The sequence below is a fragment of the Patagioenas fasciata genome, chromosome 1, assembly GCF_037038585.1.
Source record: "Patagioenas fasciata isolate bPatFas1 chromosome 1, bPatFas1.hap1, whole genome shotgun sequence".
In the NCBI taxonomy this organism is placed as follows: domain Eukaryota; kingdom Metazoa; phylum Chordata; class Aves; order Columbiformes; family Columbidae; genus Patagioenas; species Patagioenas fasciata.
In genome coordinates, this window is record NC_092520.1 from 127,489,421 (window position 1) to 127,504,813 (window position 15,393).

The 15,393-nt window shown below is 42.6% G+C and overlaps 1 long non-coding RNA gene across 1 annotated transcript in view; it reads left to right on the forward strand.

Annotated features, from left to right (window-relative positions):
- Positions 1 to 13,835, forward strand: part of LOC139827034 (uncharacterized) — a 35,897-nt gene extending 22,062 nt beyond the window's left edge. Inside the window, exons 3-4 of the long non-coding RNA XR_011737214.1 lie at positions 3,224 to 3,321; positions 13,715 to 13,835. This is a non-coding gene — a long non-coding RNA (uncharacterized lncRNA). The remainder of the gene's footprint in view (positions 1 to 3,223; positions 3,322 to 13,714) is intronic.
- The last annotated feature ends 1,558 nt before the right edge of the window (positions 13,836 to 15,393 follow it).

Here is a 15,393-nt window from a genome sequence, read left to right on the forward strand (position 1 = left end):
CGGGAACCTTTTGTGTGGAGAAGCACCAAGAAGTGCTCAGCACCCTCAGAAGATCTCCAGAAAGGTGCCATGAGCAGTCACTGCTTGCTCTGTGCAGTGCACCCTTAACTCCACAGCTGACTCTGGTAAAGGTCATTTGCTGAGGCTGAATTTGTCGCTCTTGGCCATACCAGGTCCCCTGGCAGTTCAGCCTGCAAGGCCACCTGGGAAGCAACCTCCACTGATTTACCAGCAGCAGAAGACAATTTTACCTGTAAGAGACTGTGAAGATTAGGAACATCTCACATATCATATGGAAAGAGATGATGCTCTGTTCTTTCATCTAAATGATGCTCTCAGGCATCTGAGGCTTATCTCTAGCACATTTTCTTCTGCCCCTGAGCCCCTCACCCTGGCTACTTCCCATCCTCTGGCTGCTGAGCTCCTGGCTCCTGTGAAAAGCTGCAGCCCAATTAAATCAATTCTGACACTCAACACCTCTCTGTTTTCTCAGCCTGCCTGCCCCAAATATTTCCCTCCAGCCCTGACAGAACGGGTATTCACAGGGAAACTCCAGAATAACAAGTTTCCATTTTTGAGACGGTTGTATGGGGAGCTTTGTGGTGTGGCATTTGGCCAAACGGGTGATCATTTAGCCAGGGGGGCTCACTACCGGGTAGTTAATTTGACATGCAGAACAGAGTGGTTAGGCTCTTTTGATTTCCCAGTGTTAAATTATACCTGACATGCAACTCCAAAACATCAGCATTTGAGTGCAAATGTTGACTTCAGTGAGGCTGATCAGCCCAGCAATGGCTTGTTTGCTCTGACACAATTGAATTTCTCTAGCGGACTGTGGGACCATTAGCTGCTTTGAGAGAGATGAGTTGCACTAGGGTCTCCAGAACCTCTGCATCACTAAGCTGAAAAAAAAAAAAAAAAAGAAAATATGAAGACATAGTGGTAACAGCTAGTGGTGATGAACCCACAGATATGAGACTGGAAAGAGCAGGACTTCTTTTAATGGTAAAAGCCCAGGCCTCTGAATTCAACCATCTGCCAGGAAATATAGCAAGTGTAGGAACGAGAATATGATTGCAGAGATGGATTCCCACCTTACACACATGCTTTCTCCATCTTGTTTAGGACTTGGAATGAATAATCATTATTACCACATGGTAGCTATCAAGGACTAGTTGACACATTACAGAAGCCTAATGTAGCCAATGCACGTTAGAATCTTAGCCAATACCTGAATTGTTTGCCAGAACACTTTTGAGATAGACCGTTCTTGTGGTATTTGTATCACTGACAAGAAGAAGAATTTGAGGGAATCTCGAAAACATTTCTCAGGGAAAATAAATCTGTGAAGTCTTGTGGAGTCTAGAAGAACACAGACGGTACTGAAATTCTATTTGCTTATTCAAATGGCTATGGAAGTTGAGAGTTGCAGACCAGTATTTCACATTCTCTGATTGTGTTAGCTGTTGTAATGGATTGATCTTTTATTTTCCCTGCAATTCTTTGGCCCAAGACCTGCACTTTGGCATTGCTATCCTTCTAATGAAACAGGATGATTGTGCCTACTGAACTCAGACACCTGGAAATCAGCAGAAAAATATTTAGACTATTAATAAAAAATATATTCTTCTATTTCATGTGGCCTTTCTTGTCTCAGTGCTGTCCTCAAACTGCATGAAGCATCCTGAGGTCGTTAGGGAGCATTTGCTATCTGATTAGCCAGTTTCGTATTAGGATGACAACTGGAACATAAAGCAAAATAGCCATGAAGGAAGCAGAATAGTCCCTCTGGGATGGATTTCTCTTGCCATTCATACATGTCTCTCATACAGAGCTAATTGTGAGATGTGCTATAACATGAGCCTGTGATGGCAAATGACATACAGTTGGAATCTGTAGCTGTCATTCACCAGAAAATTCTGATATTTCAAAATATACTTCATCCTGATGGATAGATGACAAAATCATTATGGTTTTCCACTTCAGCAGAAGTACTGAGACACTGTGACTAACCTCTATCTGACATTTCTTACTGAGATGAAGTGTTTTGGCAGACCAAAACTGTGGCTGGTTTATGAGAAAAATGAACTGGCATGTTTCCACAGCAAGGGTCAGTTCAGCTTTTTTCCAAACCCCAAGGAGGTTTGATGGCACCCTCTGTGTCCCCAGCCTCCCTTGCGGGCAAGGATCTGACTTGAGCTTCCTTGTTGCTCTACCATGATTCTCTCAGGCTTTTTCATTTTGATGAGAAAATACTTGATTGATTTGAATTGCTTTTCTTACTTTGGGGAATATTTGCATTTTCTCCCCTGCCTAGGTAAACAGAAACTCACCAAACATCTCAAACAAATTTTGTGGGAAATATGATGTAAAACACCTTTAATTAGTTGTTTGGAAAAGAGTGTATTTATCCTGTAAAATCCTGTGGTCAGATAACTTCCAATGAGAAATATCAGCCTGGGACTCCTTTGATTCATGTTCGTAAAAAAGGATTTAATATATTTTTGTCTTTTTTTCTTTAACTTTTGCTCCATTAGAAATTTACAGTAGAAAATTACGTCTTTACACCTTTTGTCTGGAAAACCCAATGGACCACTAGATAATTAGTAAGACTGTGCATTTACAAACATGCAAAAAACCTGGGTAAGCAAGAATGGAAGTAGCCTCTATTAATAATCAGACTGCTAAAAGTGCCATGTTGCAGAATTTAAGGAGGAAAGAGGGAAGGAAACGTATGATGCCCACGTGTAGGAGAATGCCAGGAAAGAATGGTGGTGTATCCAGACATGCTCCAGGGGGGAAATACATGTGTTTTGCTAAAAGAGTGTCAAGTGCCATGCTGAGAATTCCCAACATTCAGCCCCCGTTGATCCCACAGGACACACACAGCTCAACCAGACTATATTCAGTGGGTTTGAATATTTTGTTGTCATCTCCCTGAAAAGCAATCCCTGCATTCTCCAACCTCTGTCCCAAGCTTGTGCAGGCACATTTATATCAGAGTCCACGAAGAGTACTGGAGCAGACCCTCATCCCTTTATATGGGGATGTACCCATGGCTTCTTGTACCCATTTTAGGACTTAATTACAATGCTGTGATCACAACTGCATCAGTCTGAGGCCAGTGTTTCTCACTGTTTCAGGGAGGCTGCTTTAGAACTGTCCTTTCCTCTTGTCTCAGACATTTGAATGGTCACCTTCAGCTTTCTCTGTTCACATCCAGAAAGATTATCCCTTACCTTGGGATCTTCCAGCTGCTATGAAATCTGGATTCCCCAGGAAGGGACAGTTAACACCTCTGCTTGACAACAGAGCTGTAAGGTAAGTAGAGGGTTAGAAGGTGGTGTTTGGAAGCTGCAACCTTTTTTGCCCCTTGTTTCAAGCTGTAGTGTGAGCTGAAAGAGTAATCACAATGGACCTACTTGTTCTAGAACATCTCTTTGGATGTGAATTAAATACTGATGCTGGTGGGAGCTGGGCTCTTGGTTTGCAGATTTTTTTGTGCTGCTGTGTCTTACCAGGCCTACATAAAGGTGTTTAAGAGGTCAGAAAACCCAGGAGGGAAAAAGGAGATACCTGTTCCCTAAATGACTGTCTGCAAGTGCCACACGAGTTCCCTGCTGAGTGCTAAGTGAGCAGGGAAATGCACACCATGGTCACACCAAACGGGAGCTGAGAAGCTGAGGAGTGCTGTGCTGACATGGCCCTTACCCCATGTGGCTAGAGGCATTCGACACCTACTCTTAAAGCTTTTGTCCTAAGCGGATCACCTTTCTGAGAGGTTGCTTTGTCACTTGCGAATAGGGACATGGTACCAAGTGATAGACCTCAGTTATCTGTCAGATTGTGGACTGTGGAGGTTAGCAGAAGAGTTGGTGTTCAGATGGCAGTGCAAGAACTGTCTGGTGTTAGATTAAGTGCTCTTAATGAGACATTTTTGGAGCCAGCTTTTCTCAGTGTTTCCTATCATCTCATGACCAACCACTTTCTTTTTCCTCCCAGTTAGTTTAATTTGAACGTCAGTGTTTGCACCTTAACCTCCCAGTCCACCAGGAGTATGGAGAGAACATGTATCTGAGCACAACACCAGCAGTGGCTGATGCCATAAATCAGAGGGATTTTAGAATCTGATGACAAACCAAATTCCTGTCAGAAAAGAGCAGAGCTGACCCCTCCCAATCTGTCATTGAAGCTGGGCCATAAAAATCACAGCTGTCACCAAAGCATGCCAGGCCTCTGGGGGACATGCCATCCTGAGGACTCATCCGCTGCCTCCATGGCCAAATTCCAAACCCTCAGGCACATTCCACTTCACATTTTGTCACATCTCTCGCTAATGTATCTGTTTGGAGGCATTAACTCTTCCTAAATCACTTTATCCCTTTTTGGTTTTTGGGTTTATTTTTGTTTTTGTTTTTTTGCTTGGAATAAACAAGGCTATGGGAGTTGTAGAACTCTGAGCAGTGGTCTATGGTATGAAACATAGTCCATATGTTCAAGAATTGGCAGCCTTCAAGGTAACTAATCCTTTAGGCCATGTTGTTACTTTAATAGCATCAGAACTAGAACCTGTATTCGCATAAACTTAAAAACATTTTAACTCACATTTGTACACCCAAAATGATAAGAAATCTTCACAGTTGTGTCCCCTTGGGCTTTGGCCACAAACTGAGATCTGTTTCCAAAGGAGATGAGTGAGCATGAAGTCAGACCATGATGGCTGTGGTTGACCTGAGATGACTGTATACTCAATCGTGGCATATAGAGGTAAAGACTTTGAGACACCTATCTCAAACCAGTTGATGAGGTCCAAGTCCTAAGATACCTCCATGTGTGTGATACTTCCACCTGTGCATGAGATAATAACCAAACACGGTGAGGTCAATCTTAGAGCCGAAAAACTAGCAGTCCTTACAACTAGGATGGGTTAAGTCTCATGATATGGGCATTGAAATTCACAGTTACAATTTGTCCAGCAGGAATAGCAGCAGAGAAACTGTGTCTACAGACATCAGAGAGGCTCTAATGTACTGGAGAGTCATTGTTGTTTCAGAATCACAAAATTTGGATGCCTGTGGGCTAACGGTCTAACTGGTTTCACTGAGGATGGGGAATGACAGACATCTGGCCAACAAAAACCTTGGGAGTATTTGCTGGACTTCACATGTTACTAGTGACAAAACTTCTAAGAGATTCTAAAAATAATAGTTGGTATTTTTCATACATGTAGTATCCTGCATCCAGGATGAGGTGTCTCAGTACCAACTCTTGTGCTGGAAAAGGAGTTAATAACTAATCTAAGGGTCATTAGTAGCCTCAATGCCAGTGATAGCAAAAGTATATTTGTCATGTGCAAACAGAATTGCATGAAACAGTAACTTAATTTTTTTTTAAACTCCAAAGGCCATTTCCCAGTGCTTGCAAGTATTTCTGACTGGAAAACCTGGAAAAGCTTAGCCAGACCTGGGAGTCCTTTGTGGATCCCCTACCAGATGAATGCTTACAAGAGATTATAGTGTGCTTGCATAAAATGCGATTTTGTAGGTTATGGATAGAGAGATAGCCAAATAGAAACCACCCTGGTTTAAAGGCTATCTGAAAGCAGTGATTAAACAGCAAGGTGTGAGGTTAAAAAATTGAGAAAAAGACAGTAGCAGGTGATAAATATAATTTATAAATTAAAAATACATGTATTAGAAGTCAAAACAAAGCAGATTTTAAAATAAAATTGACCAATGTGGATTTAAAGAGAACATTAGTTTGGAGAAGAGGAGACTGAGGGGTGACCTTATTAATGTTTATAAATATATAAAGGGTGAGTGCCATGAGAATGGACCCAGGCTCTTCTCAGTGGCAAAAAATGATAGGACAAGGAGTAATGGGATCAAGCTGGAACACAAGAGGTTCCACTTAAATTTGAGAAAGAACTTCTTCTCAGTGAGGGTGACAGAGCACTGGAACAGGCTGCCCAGGGAGGTTGTGGAGTCTCCTTCCCTGGAGACATTCAAAGCCCGCCTGGACACCTTCCTGAGCGACCTCACCTAGGCGTTCCTGCTCCAGCAGGGGGATTGGACTGGATGATCTTTCAAGGTCCCTTCCAATCCCTAACATACTGTGATACTGTGATTATGAACAAAATAAAAATAAAAAATAAAATTAGGAAAAAAAGCCTGGCTTGGATACAGGTAGCTTTAATAGCAAAATTATAAAATCAGAGGCGTTTGGTGCACACTGTATTTCAGTTCTACAAACAAAATAAAATGGGGTGGAGTTTATGATACTATGGATGGAGTAAAAAGCTTGTGATCTGTAGCAAAGGAAGATGTGAGACAGAAGCTACTTGAGTTAAATAACAATGATTCTTGAAGTAGTGAAGGAAACTTCCTCAGTCACACTCTGGTCACAAATCTTGGGAATCTGGGAAAAATTGGAAGTTTGGGGGAATTCTTACTTTTTCTAAGGGGGTTAACAAAGGTTAGAGTAATTTCTAGCATGAGACCCCACAGTTTGATAGGCAAAGGCTCAGAGAAAGTCACATCCATCAGAGTTCTCAGCAAAAAAAAATGATCTCTCTTTGCCCTCAGTATGCTGAAACCCCCTTCAGTTCTGTAAAACTCTCTAAATAAGCAACAGCTGAAAGCAACTGTGGTTCATCAGGATTTCCCCTAGTTCCCTGCAGGTATCAGAAGAAAAGTTTTCTTCTGTGTTCAGCTGACCAGGCATGTTCTGGTGTGCTTTTGTAGGAAGAATTTGTTTTCTTGTTTTGCTTTTTCCTGAAGGCTGAGAAATCACATAAAGTCAAAGACATCTTTTTGAATAAGAGCTGTTCTGTGCTCCAAAGCACTTCCGCTGCAGATGCTTGGAGATGATAATCCTATGCCACTTTGTTCAATGTCATAGTCCCAACTTACTTGAGGTGCAGATGGGGCTTCCCCAAGGTCACACTGGCATAGACTTGGAGGGGATTTCACCTTCTTCTACAGGGCAGAGTGCACTTCATTTGCAGAGCTGTCAGTTCTGTTCGTTAATCACTTTCTTGCTTCTGCAGGGATATGGGAACAGGACTTGTGAGGGTTCGGCTGTGCCTTGCCCTTGGCTTGGGTCATGGAACTTAATGTAAGAGTACCTGGGAAATATCTGTATCCCAAGTCAGTGACAAACAGGAGGTTTCAGCATATAGCCTGGTGGGTCCTTCTTCCCTGTCAATCTCTGAAAATACTTTCAAGAGTAACTTGAAAAAATTCTGAACAATTACTAAAATTGCACATTTTAAGGTCCACAGACCAGGTGCATTTTACCACAGAGCTTAAAAGGGGCTTGCCGAAGAACATTCTGAGCCATTCCTGTTGATAATTCACATGTCCTGGAACACTGAGGCAGTTCCAGATGACTGGAAAAAATGCTAGTTGTTGTTCCTGTGTTCATGAGGATAAATAGGATTGCTCAAGAAAACACAGGCATGTTAGCCTGGCATCAATCCCAGGGAAAATTATAGAAAGAGTCATAGGAGACATGACTGGTAAAGCATTAAAGGATACTGATGCAATTAAAGACCATTGATGCAATAATATGGAGAGCAGATCCTGTTGGAAAAAATTAAAGTCTCTTTTTAGAAAGTGATTACAATGTGACTGATAAAAGTATGTTTGCTGGCCAAAGCATTTGATTTAGTGTGATGACTTTCCAATGTAAGCTTCAGCTTGTACAAATGTCTAGGCTGTACTTGCTGATGAAGAATCTTCCACTGAGTAATTTTTTTTTTTTTTTTGGTAATGGGAGGTTGTTTTATATAGGATTTTTCCCATTTGGACAATTGACATCATATGTTTTGGGTTTCGTGTGTATAAAAATATTTCTGTTTCTTAAATGGAAGCAAAGTTGTGCTTGCCCACAACACTGCAAAGTCTAATCACAAATGTAGGTGTAATATGCTTATGTATTTTATTTTGCTATTCTATCTTAGAGGTAGGCTTTTCAGTGGGGTTACATCTCCATGAAATGTTCTTGTGTCCGTTCTGGACTGACCACAACTCTCTCTGAAAACCCATTCTTTGTGGGGAAACCATAAGGACTCTCAGTGCTTACCTAGACAATATCAAGTTTATCAATCTACAACTAAATCATGCTTACTGTGGAATCACTCAATGGGTACCTGGGGTTAGAACAGTAAATCTAAAGAGGTAATCAATGGCTTTGAAAGCTCCAGACCTCTGAAGTTGGAGCCTAAACCAACCTCTACCAAAAGTAAAGAAGGAAGACAGGGCTTACAAGGAATTTTCCCCAGTAGCACCTTATCTGCTAAGCCTTCTGCTGCAAAAGTCTCCTTTGAAAGCAGCTGATTCAAGCAAACAATGCAAGAGTGAGACTAGTTCCACTACTGCTGTGAGTTATGACAGCAGTGCACAGTGCTTCTGTCTGAGGATTTATCACATCCTCTTTGCTTGCACCATAGCTTTGTACTGTCTCAGACATCCTCTACCCTGAATTGCTCTGGAGTTCTCACCTCTAACAGCACATGCCATGTGATAGATGGGTAAGACTACTACATAGTACAGTGAAAGGAGATCTGTGTAGGCAACCTTCCACATTAGCCTTAAGTTTGGTCTTCAATTCCCTTATGTTTTGTTGCTTTTGAAGGAAAAAGAGAGAGCATAAGATTCTTTGTTCCTTTTCCTCCCCACTCCTTTCCTTATTAACTCTGTGGCTTTCTCAGTCTTCACCCTGTGGTTAGCAACTCCCAGCAGTCCTTCCTTCCTTCCTTCCTTCCTTCCTTCCTTCCTTCCTTCCTTCCTTCCTTCCTTCCTTCCTTCCTTCCTTCCTTCCTTCCTTCCTTCCTTCCTTCCTTCCTTGTTCCCTAAGGTTCCTCCTTCCCGGATTGTCCTTCACCTTTTTACTCTCTTCATTTGGTCCCTTTCACTTCCTTTCCTAGTCACCCCTTGTCTCCAGCCTTTCCACCCCACAGACTCCCAGTTGGCAGCTTTTCACATTCCTCATCCTTCCTCCTGCTAGTCACTGAGTTTCAACCTCTTGGAAACAATCTCTTCTCTCCCATGTCCTTTAACCCATTTCATCTGGAAGCTGGTGCTGACACAGCTGCAGCAGCAGAAGGGACAGCTAGTGAACTGCCTGCTCCCATGGCTACCACTGCAGCCTCACAGCTGTTATTGTGCTTCCCAGCTTCCAGGTTAAAGGATGGGTTTGTTTTGTTTTGGTTTTTTTTGGGGGGTAGACTGGGGGTACTTCGAATTTTGCATTGATTACCATTCATTGGTTATTCCTAAACTGCTCTGTTCCAAAGGGAAAGGAAATCAAATGCAACTGTGTTGATCCTGGAGTTAACACTTTTATCCTTCAAAAGAAATCTAAGAAGTCGCACGCATATGGCAACAAAGAACCATCACAGAAAGGGATAGCATGTTACATAGTAAATATTGACAGATATGCAGCAGATATCTGTCCCATTCCTTACTTTTGCTTTCTCTCTTCCTCTCTTCATTCTTCCATCTCAACAGCCAGCCCTGTGTCTGCTTTCTTCCATCTGGCAGTTCTCAGAATAATCTCACCCACCTGTTAAATGAGAGAACGTCAAGTTAAATTTACAGCAGGGCCTGGAAACAGGATGCTGCAGAAAACTATTTTAATTAAAATCCTCTAATTGAATGCATGCTTCCTTGTGAAAAGGGAGCTGACAAGAAGGACCTGATGTCACCACCTCTACCCCCATTTGCCACGAAAGGAGGGCAATTGAAACCAGCTCTCAAAGTAGAAAGAAGAAAGGGCATTTCCAAGGAGTATTCCAGGGTCACTCTTGCAATGCTGTTAGATGGTTCATGGGGGATTTGCCCCTTCACCAAAATCAGAGTTGAAGATGGTATAACAGCTCTGTTCCTTCTGGTCAGGCACTTTGCTGAGTAACAAGCTGCCATGTGTGTGTAAGAATGAGGCGATATCTATGTGAAACCTGAACTCTGGATAGAAATTTGTCATATATAAATCCTGCCTCTGACATGGAGATCACCATCACACAAGCTCTCCTGGGAATGCTTCATGCTCTGCTTTGCTAGGCAATTAAATGGGATTTTAAGACCTGGTTTACTGCAGTTGATGGAAGAGATGTTATGAATGGAGAGTAACATTTTGACATAGAAAGGAAGATGGAAAGACACAGCAAGAGACAAATGTCTGGGATTGCCACTCAGGAACTCAGGGGGACTATATCTGGTGCTTGTGGATGAAGCAGTGGATCCCATCTAGAGGGCCTGTCAGTCTGAGATCTGCTGCAGAATATTAAATGCAGTGTTAATACCTTAAACGGCAATTGTCCTGTAACTGCTAAGCATGTAGAGAGAGGAATAACAGGCTGGGTATGTTCAAACAAACAAGAGCAGGAGCCAGGAGGAAGTATTTGGGGAGAAGAGGGAATTAGCAAGTGCTGTAGAACTGCGTCACTGCAATGTAACTCTAACTCTTCTAAATACTATGCAAATCCATTGACACTATATACTTCCTGCAAGCATGAAACCTCTGACTTTTCTTTCCTTGTTAGACAGTAGTTAACTGTTATGAAAAGAGAGTTACAGGGAATAAAATGCACAGTACATGCCTCTATCTAAAGACATAGTAATACTACTAACAATTCACAACATTCTGCAATGCTTACAGGTTTTTCCATTAAGTTGCCCACAACATATGGAGGGGAAGTTTCACACCACCACATTCCTGCACCTTCAAGCTGGTAAGGGTAATTTCCCAAGAGTCTCAGGTCACAGAGGAAAAAAAGTTCCCACTGCCCTCAGGTGTTTGCCAGCTCTTCTTCCTTGACAACAGAGAATCCTTTCATAAAACACATTCATTTTATGTTTCGATATGTTTATGCTTCATTGGCCTATTTGGAAATTGGAAAATCTTACATCCCCTCTTGAGAAATCTGGCAGGCATGTTTGACTCATGCTGGAAAAGCAAAACCACTGGCAAACTCTTCAGCCTTTTCTAAAATTTAAAAAGGACAGTCCAAGTGCTAAAGGCATTTTGAACACCCTTTGGGAATGCTGAGGACTCAAGAGTAAAAGAATTAAGACCTAGAGAAGGGTCATTTCTTTTTTTCTAACAGCAAATTCTGGGGTGCAAGAGTACAACTCCCCAACAGTACAACAGTACAACTTCCCAAAACAGTATGTAGGTCTGGTTTTTAGGATAATGGAGAACAGAGAAGCCAAGACTTTTGTTGTTTCAGCTTTTTGACTCTCGCCTACATCCTTGTCAAATGGAGAATAAGCTTAGCAGCAGCTCTGAGAAACTGTTGTTGAAGGCAGTAAGAGTTTGCACATCAGGAGCGGTATTTGCTTATTCTTCAGCAATTCAAATCAACAAAAATGCTCTGGAAAAGGCTCAAGCATTGCTTTGGTGATGAAGAGCAGGTGGTGGACCAGGAGTGCAGAGCCAGTGTTGCAGATGTGGGGATGCTGAGAGTAGGAACAGGGTTTGGAGAGAAGCTATAATGGCTTGGAAAAGAACTGCTGACAGTACAGATTACTCTGCCAGGCAGAGCTCAAAGTGAATATTTGTATACACATAATATCTTATGCAACCCAAGGTAATGGAAATGGCCCATAGATGCTTACAGAATTTTTTAAAGAAACACCTGGTTGAAGATGCTCCACTGCATGAAGAGCAATTATAGTATTGAACCAATGCATAAAAATGGAGAAATATCCCTGAGAGACTGTAAGTTTCTGTAACAACATTGCTTTACAGCTACATTAACTATAGTGCACTAAAAAGGTATTAAATGTGCATGGAAGTAGAGTTCAGATGCTCAGCTGATGAAACATTTCTGTAGTTTGCAAAATTTGTGTTTTGCTTCCTGATAAAAAAATCTCTGGACTTTGCAGACATACAATGAAATATTGAGATTCTGCCTAAAATCCTTTAGGCAACCTACAACACCACAAGTGTTCAGCCCTTCACTTAATTTGGACCATATGAAATTCATGACTCCTTTTCAAGGAATAAGAAGGTAACAGTTCAAGAGCAAGAGACAGCAAAATATAGCTAGTACCATATTACAAGCCTTGCACAGTATCCGCACAGAATGCCAGGGATATCCAGGCCTGCTCAGTTGTTATCAGGCTGTTAAGCTGATATATAAAAGACAGTGAGAAGTGTTGTCACTTGCAGCAGGGATCAACAAGGCTGACTGAGCTCCAGATTAGTGACTGTAAGTAGGAGAGTCAGTGTCATTTTAAAACAAGTTTTAAAAACAGAACAGGGGAAGGGGAAGGGGAAGGGGAAGGGGAAGGAAAGGAAAGGAAAGGAAAGGAAAGGAAAGGAAAGGAAAGGAAAGGAAAGGAAAGGAAAGGAAAGGAAAGGAAAGGAAAGGAAAGGAAAGGAAAGGAAAGGAAAGGAAAGGAAAGGAAAGGAAAGGAAAGGAAAGGAAAGGAAAGGAAAGGAAAGGAAAGGAAAGGAAAGGAAAGGAAAGGAAAGGAAAGGAAAGGAAAGGAAAGGAAAGGAAAGGAAAGGAAAGGAAAGGAAAGGAAAGGAGGAAGGCTGGCTTAGAAAGAGCAAGGCCTGAAAGGAACTTCCCTGCAACCATTTAGACTTTCCCTAATGCTCATGGTGGGGAAAAACTAAATGTGACCAGTTGCAGAGACTGTATAAGAACAAGCTGCTCTTTTGAGGAAGTAAACACGCCTCTGGTTCAAGTAGCGCGTAGCTGAGCCACACTCTCTGTAAGGGGAGGTGAGTCAGGTCAATGGATGGTTCATTTGGGTCTCCTTCTAAAACCCAGTGCTGTGCTGCAGTTGACCTAGAAAAGCCAGGGGATGGCAATGAAAGGACTTTTAGTCAGTAGATACTCATAAGAGATGAGCTTTGCCAACATGCAGTGATGCTATCTGGCTGCTTTCTTGTGGCTTTTGGCAGCCTCAGAAATTGCAGGCAGTATCTGAGAAAGTCATGGCGACTGAGCTCGCCATTCACTTCTCAACACTGTCACTCTAAGTTGGGTGTGAAGCCAAACTCTGTGACCAGAGTCCTGTGTGGGTGTGGGAAGCTGTCCCTGTCTTTTGTCAGCATACATCTGCTCTTTGAGGACACAGCTCCAATTTTTAACACTGCCCACCCGTCTCACTGCTCCACTTACCATTTTTAAAGAAAATGTTAACCACATGTATTAGTTACAAAGAAAAGACTGTAAAGTCCAAACCACTCAGGTTAGTAGCATTGTTACTGGCACACTCTGGAGCTTAAGGCATGCCTGAGTCATTACCATCAGCTAAATGAGTGTAATACTTTTTTGATGGAGCACTGCATTTTGCAAATGTTAAGGCTTTTAACGGAAGAACCTGTCTGGTGTAAGTGCATCTCTAGGGATACCACATTGTCACTATGAACTGCAAATCAGGGATATGGGTGTTCCAGAAGACCCTGGTCAGTTCCAGGAAGTCACCTATGTTGTGAACGATCTGTGTGACACCACTGAAGGGCTTGGAAGATGAATGTCTCCAGGTTGCATACAGCTGCAACTGGATCTGTACCCACTGCTAGAGGATATCAAAGTGTTTGAACACTTTGGGGCACTTGAGGTCTGTGGCCAGGAGCAGGGAAGAAGCATGAGTCAAGGTGGGCTAAGTCTGCAACTAAGACGGAATAATGCCAATTCCTAGACTCACACCATTCTTAACTGGTTCATTCCACCTCTCTGCTTCTTCGTTAGATGAACTTTGCACTGACAGCCACAAAGAAAGGCAAGAATGGTGATTCACAGTGTTTTGGAAGTGCTGCGTAACTCCAAGGGACTGCATTGCATCCTCCACCACCAATGCTCCTGTTCATTAGCATGCGTTATAATCAACTGGTAAGTGTGCCCAACCCTATGCTGAGCAGTCAAGCAGGAAGGGGTAGCAAAAAAGACTCCCCCACTTTTAGTAGAGCATTACCACATTAAGGCTTGGTGGACTCTAGAAAATGCATTCAAACTGGGATTTCTGGGAACAGATTCTCCTTCTTCCTGGAAGTCCAGTATGTGCAACCTGTCCCAAAACTCTGCCAAAACTTATCTACCTTGAGCCATGCACTGGGTTGTTTGAGCCCACAGCTAGCCAAGGGAAGGGAAGATAACCCACCCCAGGCACTACTAACCCATGAGTCATAGCACCCCTGCAGTCCCTTCTCCAAATCCCTTTTGCACTGACATTGATGTAGGCATTGTGTAACTATAGACATGCCTTTCATTGCTTTCATCTAATTCTTCATTTTAGTGCCCAAAGGGACATTTCCCCAACTCTTGACATATATGTGGTTGTTTCAAGTTCAAAATACAGCTGTCAATCCTATGTAAAACATAAGCTCCACTTCCTGCTCTTCTCCTCACTGTAGAGGAAAGAGTTGCTGTTTGTCTCTCCACATTTCCCCCTCTTCCACCACATCCCTTCTAACTTTCCCAAGGCTCCTCCCTTGCCTTTCTCACAATTTTCCTCACTGTCGTGCTCCCCATCTCACCTCTGCAGCCTTTTGCTGTTCACATTCTCACTCTGGACCACTCTGCCCTCTCACCTTGCTATGCCTCACATTTCTCTGTGCTCCCTCCAGCTCACCCATGTCACCTGCATTGCTTTTGACCCCTTCCCTCCTGTACCCTGGACTCTCCTGTGTGTCCCCAAGCTGTGGCCTTAGCTAGCTACAGCTTTCCTCGTGATTCTCACTCCCTGCCCTTTCTTCCCAGACTCCTCTAGTTCTCTGACTGGCTTTCAAAGAAGCTACCCCTTCCCTCTGCCTTTCTAGGCTCATTCTCCTCCAGCTGTAAGTGGCCCACCAGCCTCTTAGAGACTTTCATTTCCAGGAGCATCCAGCTGCTGGAAGACTACTGACATCTTGGCTGAGGACTGGCTCAGTCCAAAGTTACTGGGAGTGACTTCTTTGTTGGTCAAGAGCCTGATAGAGAATGTTGGAAGATGAAGCTGTTTTGGATGTGTCAGCAGATCATGAGAGGAAAATATCAACATCAGATAATTCAAGACTTATTAGACACAGTCCTATCTCTTGCTCTTTTCTTGAGCTCTTTGCTTTCTCCTGAAGGTCATTCAGCCTTCTCTTCATCTTCAAGGACTTTTGCTTTTCTTTTTTCTTACCACTTTTTTTTCTCCCTGGTGTTCAGGTTTTAATGAGAGGTAAATTAATTAAGCTGAAAACAAATGCAAAATAATGAGTCTTAAAAAATACCCTCAACACAATGTTCAATCACAAGTACAGAAAAAGCCGATACTGAAGTAACTGCAAATCACAAAGACAGACTCAAAACCAAACTGCATGTGAAACTGCAAATGGGGCAGAGGGGGGAGCAAAAGGAAAATGCATGACAAATCCACATGAAGTGTCCCAGACAGCTTTTGTCTG